Raw genomic sequence first — 5,709 nt, forward strand, 5'->3', positions numbered from 1 at the left:
GAAGACTGGTGAACAGGTTTTTATGAATAATACCTCAGAAATCGGATGAAACAGGGAAGCAAAAATGCAGTTCGGCAGACCCTTGATAGCACTAGAAACTCCTAGAGGAGGAGGTGTTCCTGCCTGGATAGCCAAGGTAACTACCGATAAAAAATGGTTTGTTATTTCTGTCTCTCGGGCAGCTCTAAGGACTAATTAATCCATTCCCACCCTGTGGTGATACTGAAAAGCCGGTCGAAGAAACTCCCTAAGACTCGTTTTGGAGTTGTAGAAAGCAGGCATTCTTCATTGCAGCGCCGGATGCACGGGGGATAGTTCCACCTAGCGTGCATGCCACAGCTTTAGCACAAACAGGTTATATAGAATAACTAATTGTTTATTAATCAGATTAGTATACATATACATAAAAATAATGGCAACTAATTATCTTAGTACTGCCTACATCCGATCATGCGCAATGAAGGATCCATTTGAGTCGAAGGGCTGCTTTTGTGACCACCGACCCATTTGAAGTTCTTGCTGGCTGTCCTCGAAGTCTTTATTCCTGGCCTTGTTCTTTGATCTTGAAGCTTAATGCAGTTTCAATCACATGTGGTCAGTTTCAGCATTGTTCTCATCTGGCCTACAGGAACATCTAGACATGAGAGCAAAGAACTGCAAAATGTAATTACAAGTACCTACCTCTGCTAGTTAATTGCTTGGCTATACTTTTGTCTATTGTTTCAATCATAGTGTTAGTATAAGATTTCTAATAATTATTTACCAAATCTCACTTTTGCAGTCACCTAGCAGCAAACTAGTCTCCACGGCTGGTACAAAGTATTAAAACCATCAAAATATTTAGACATACCATACAGAATGTTTGGAAATATGCTATCAGTGGATATTGTTAATTGTGTCTGGACTAGCTTTCCTTTGGTAGTTTCTTGTTTGTTTTGGTATCGGGTATGTGTATGTGAAAAGGAAAACATGTAATACCTACTTTTTAGGTTGATTGCTGTGGCTTAAGTCGATTACAGCCTGCCTTATGGCCCCTTCGGTGTGCACCAAGGTTCTGCATGTGCTCCTGAGCCCCCCAAGACCTTCAGTTCATATTTCAAATTGCCCCCAAACCCTCCACGTGCCCGTGTGCCTCTGGGCCCTGTGATTGTCTTGCAGTATGCCACAAAATTTTCTGTTTAGCTTTCGTCCCTGTCCTGGAATTTTCTGGGTACTTTCTGGTGTGCTCCAGGATCACGTTGTCCTTTATGCACCAGGGCTCTCCCTTTGCTCTTCGGTGCTTGACCAACGCGTCTGCTACTGCCACCTTGTGGGCAAAGTGCGGTACTGCAGCCCGGCGTTCGCGCGCCGGCTCTGAGCCCTCCGCCGCGCCGTCGTACGGCCCGCGCGCATGCGCGGTCCCCGGGAGCAGCGTGGCGGCGCGCAGGGCGCGGGCGTCGGCGGCAGCGGGCGAGCGCCGGGACCGCGGGTGAGGCGAGCGATCCCCTCCGGCGGGGGCGGCGGCGGGTGCCTCCTGCCCGCTGGCCGCCCGGGGCTGGCGGGACGGGAAGCTGCGAAGCGGCCGCCGCGGCAGGCTCCCGGTCCGCCGGAGGCGAGCCGGGCCAGGGCAGCGCCGGGCAGGTCCCCGAGAGCCGACAGAAGGGAAGAGGGGACGGAGGCGGGCACCCCATAGGCGCGGCCAGCGGGCGCCTCCCCGAGTCGCCGGAGCTCCCCCGGCGCCTTCCCCCGGCCCCGCTCGGCCCGTGCGGCTTCCCCCAGCTGCAGCCCCTCCCCTGAAGCCTGTGCTGCAGCCGCAGGCAGCCCCCGAGCCCTGTCGTGAGGGCGGCAAGCTGGCCCTCCGGTGTTCTCGAGTCTCCCTTAATGTAGGTGCCGTTAGCAGCGGCGCGGGGATGGAGCGGCGTCTGTCTGCGGAAGCCCCTGCGGACAGAGGGGCTCCGGCCAGGGTGGAGCTGCGGTAATAACGGTCGCTGCTGCCTCTTTCCCTCTGCCAGAGGCCATGCCGTGAGCGGGGTTGTCCGTTCGTCCCTGGGGATGCCGTTGACTGCAGCAGCCTCAGGCTCGCGTGGGCTGTCTCTGCCCGGCCTCCCTCTCCTCGTGGCACGGGAACACAGAGGGACAGGCAGAGCGCTTACTGGCTGTGGACAGGAGCTGCTGAAGCTGGAGAGGCCACAGAAAGGTAAAGAAGAAGAAACGGAAGGCCATCTGGCTGGCAGCTGCCTCCCGCTGCAGGGCAGAGAGACCCTGCCTCTGTGGGTGTGGGAGGATCCCTCCTCGTAGTCCACAGCAGGTCAGACCGCCAGGGTCTGTATGCGTGACCAGCAGCACGGTACGGCCACGTAGTGAGCGAGCGAGCGAGGCTACGTGTCTAGGAGGCCTCATCTCGCAAGAGCTGCGAGGGGCTCGCGTGTTCCGTTATGCGGAGGACAGCCAAGCGACTGGAGTTACAGAAGAGGAAGGGAGGAGAGAAGGAGAAAGAAGCAGCTGAACCGGCAAGGTCTCCTGGCAGCTCCAAGAGCTGTGGTGAGTCCTGGGCCCAGATGTGTTGCTGTGCTCTTTAGCAAAAATACTCAACTTGGGACGTATAGGGTGATGGAGCCTTGGCTATACTAAAGCTTGAGAAAATGTATGTAGGTGTCTGTGTGTGTCACCTGCGTGTATCTAGGAAAGTGAGTTCTAGTGAAAGTAAAGTTGCCAATGAGTCAAAAAAGAAAGGAAAAAAAAAAAGGCACAGTTGTCTGAAAAATGGAAAAGCTCTAATGGCCTGTGTCAACAACTGTACTGAAGATGACGCAAAAATACTTTTTCCTCCGCTCAGTTGTACTGTCTTCACAAACCTTCACAAAAAAAAGGCAGCTTTGGATTCCTACCCAGCTTTGTGCTAATGTTTTTTTTTTTTCTTCTCTCAGCTGGATGTCAGCTGGCACCGTTTTGCCATGGTTGCCCTTTCTTCTGCCATGATGGTACGAGACAGAGGGAAAGATTACGTAGTGGCCTGCAAGTACAAGGCACACCTACGATGTGTGTCTGCATTTTTGCAAAGGTACTTGCGGTATGGACTTTAATACTGAGAGGGTGCCAACTCTCCTACTTTTTTTTACATGAAATATTTTAACAGAAATACTAAAATTAAGTTCTGTTCTGGAGCATGTTACACCTATACAAAGTTTACTTCCCTCAGTTTATTTTCTCTTCCTGAAATCATAATCTTCTGTTTCTGTGTGCTTGCTAGTAAATGATACTTTGAAAATAATTTTGTACTAAAAGAGGGAAGAAACTGTTCGTAAGAGTTCAGCTCTTCAGAAGAAACAGACTTTGTTTTCTTGATAAAAGCTTTATGCTTTTACAGTCAATGAGTTTTTTAAAATATCTTATAGTAGTACTCAAAAACGTTATGGAGATAATTAGCATCTGTACTAAAAGCAATCAAGGTCAAAGAAGAGACATGGACAAAACAGAACAAACGGGCGTCGCATCTGTGTGTTTCCCAGGCTTTCCCAGGAAGCATTAGCAGCCTTGTAACTAGTGACAGTGAGCCCTGAGGTGGTTTTGATGAGTTACTGCTTCAGTAATGTATTTTTTCCTTTAACCTACAGTGTGTAATTTTGACTTCAGTTGGAATGAGGTTTTCCAAAATGGAAGTCTTTCTCACTCAAAGAAATTTTGTTTTATGAACTTCCCATCAGAGTGGATCTTCAGAGGTGATCGACTTGACAGTAGAAGTCATCAGTAACGAGACTTTTCACTCCCTTTAAAAAAAAGAAGAAAAAAAAAAAGTCAATTTCCTTCCAAAGACCCAAGCACAGCCCATCTTCCTAAAGTTGATGGCATCACTGGTCTTTGGTTTCTCAGTTGTAACAGTCGAGATAACATGAAAACGTGTTACTCTGCCTGCTTCAGTACCGCCAAAAGCATTAGGAAATCCACCAGTGCTTTTTGGTAGTCTGAGGTATTGCAGCACTGAGGATTTTACAAACTGACTTGCACTGTTTAAACTGTAACTGCCAAATAGCTGTAGTATATGATGTGTTAGGTGTATGTAAGCAGTTAGGTATTTTTCTAAACGTTTAAAAAGAGAGGCAACTGAATGTTATGGGGTTTTTTTCCTGATGTTTTGACGGAGTGCTCTGAAGTACTTTCTTTCTGTCTGGCTTTCAATGGTGCATTTCCCTGGCAGTTCAGTAGCGCCTCTCTTGGGCAGCTCGGCTGGCCAGGTGTCCCTCCACGTTACGCAACACGCACAAAACCCCCTAGTCCCATTATAACTGTGTACTTTGGAGAGGGATAATTTAATGGTACAAATTCAGAGCTGTGCAAGTTAAGGTAATGGGAAAGGGAGATCAAATACTTTTACAGTATAAGTATTTTCATTGGATGTATATAAACATGGGCACCTCTTTTTAGTGTAAAGTGAATTACTGAGATTTATTCTTTATTTTTCATTTTGGTCTTTGAAGTTTTCCACTTCACTTTCAGCTTTATTCACCAATCAAGCAAGATGCAAAGCAGCAGCAGCAGCGCAAGGGCTGTAGCTGTTGTGGTGGATCCGTAAGTGTAGATTCTGATTGTGTACGACCTCGTCCCGCAGCCTCCCAGGGTTATCTCCCTGCAGCAGTGCTGTAAGGAAGGGAGGAGACAGTTTTCCAACACCGGCAAGAGTGTTTACTTGTATGCTAAGAAGGTGTTCAAAATGGTATCGATAAGCCTAAATGCTGATTTTAAGTGTTCAAATCGCTCTTAACTTTTAGAGGAGGTGGTGTATTTCGAGCTGACCTTTTTTACCTGGAATCCTCCTTTAGCTCAGCGACTCTTCTTGTGCACCCCCAGCCTCTGCTGGCAGGGCGGTATGAGAAGCTGGAAGGTCCTTGACTTAGTATAAACACTGCTTAGCAACAACTACAACATCAGTGTGTTGTCAACATTATTCTCATCCTAAATCCAAAATGGCCCTGTACCAGCTACTCAGAAGAAAATTAACTTTATTCCAGCCGAAACCAGGACAACCCCAAACCCCCTGATTCTGGGTCTGCAAAGGAAAAATACCAAACAAATTTGGGACTCCTGGGAAAGCCAAATCCGCCTGGATTTGCGCAGCTGGAAAGCAAAAACCCCACCCCATTTGCATGCACAAACCACAACCAAAAGATCACCCCTTTTTATGTTGTGGAAAAGCACTGAAACTCACCCCAAACTGAGTATTTTGAAAGAGCAAAAGACTCCCCAGTTTGGGGAAGACTGGGGGTAAAGCACAGCTAGTTTGAGGGGCGTTGCTGGGGGTCCTCCCGGCGTGGATGATCTGGTGTGGATGCTCTGTTGCGGGTTATCCCAGGTGAGTTACCTGCTGTGGATCATCCTGGGTGGACTCCCTGGGGTAGGTCATCCCCACCCGTGTCCCACCATGCACCTTTGTACCCTCACCTACCCTCTCCCCAGCGTGTGTTTCTCCCCCATATGCCCTCCGCTGCTCCAGCCCACCCCCTTCACCCCTGCGAGTTTCTAACCCACGCGAGTTGTTTCCCCCTGCACCCCCTGCTCTCCTATCTCCTGCTCCCCCCCCCCCGCTTCCTTTCCCTCCTCCATATTCCACACCACCCCCTCCGCGCCCCCATCATCCATCAGGCTCCAGACCCCTGGTGTGCTGCCTGCACCCTGTTCTCTGTCATTTTTTTTTCCTCCTTTTCCTTACAAGTTGTTGTTGTTGTTTCTTTTTAA

At 49.2% G+C, this 5,709-nt stretch overlaps 1 long non-coding RNA gene across 1 annotated transcript; it reads left to right on the forward strand.

The window, feature by feature from the left end:
* The first annotated feature begins 1,471 nt into the window (after positions 1-1,471).
* On the forward strand, positions 1,472-4,899 carry LOC126043473 (uncharacterized). Its single transcript, XR_007507454.1, has 2 exons — positions 1,472-2,520; positions 2,907-4,899. It is a non-coding gene; the product is annotated as an uncharacterized LOC126043473 (long non-coding RNA).
* Positions 4,900-5,709: the final 810 nt, after the last annotated feature.

Source organism: Accipiter gentilis, chromosome 10, assembly GCF_929443795.1.
Source record: "Accipiter gentilis chromosome 10, bAccGen1.1, whole genome shotgun sequence".
NCBI classification, from domain to species: Eukaryota; Metazoa; Chordata; class Aves; order Accipitriformes; family Accipitridae; genus Astur; species Astur gentilis.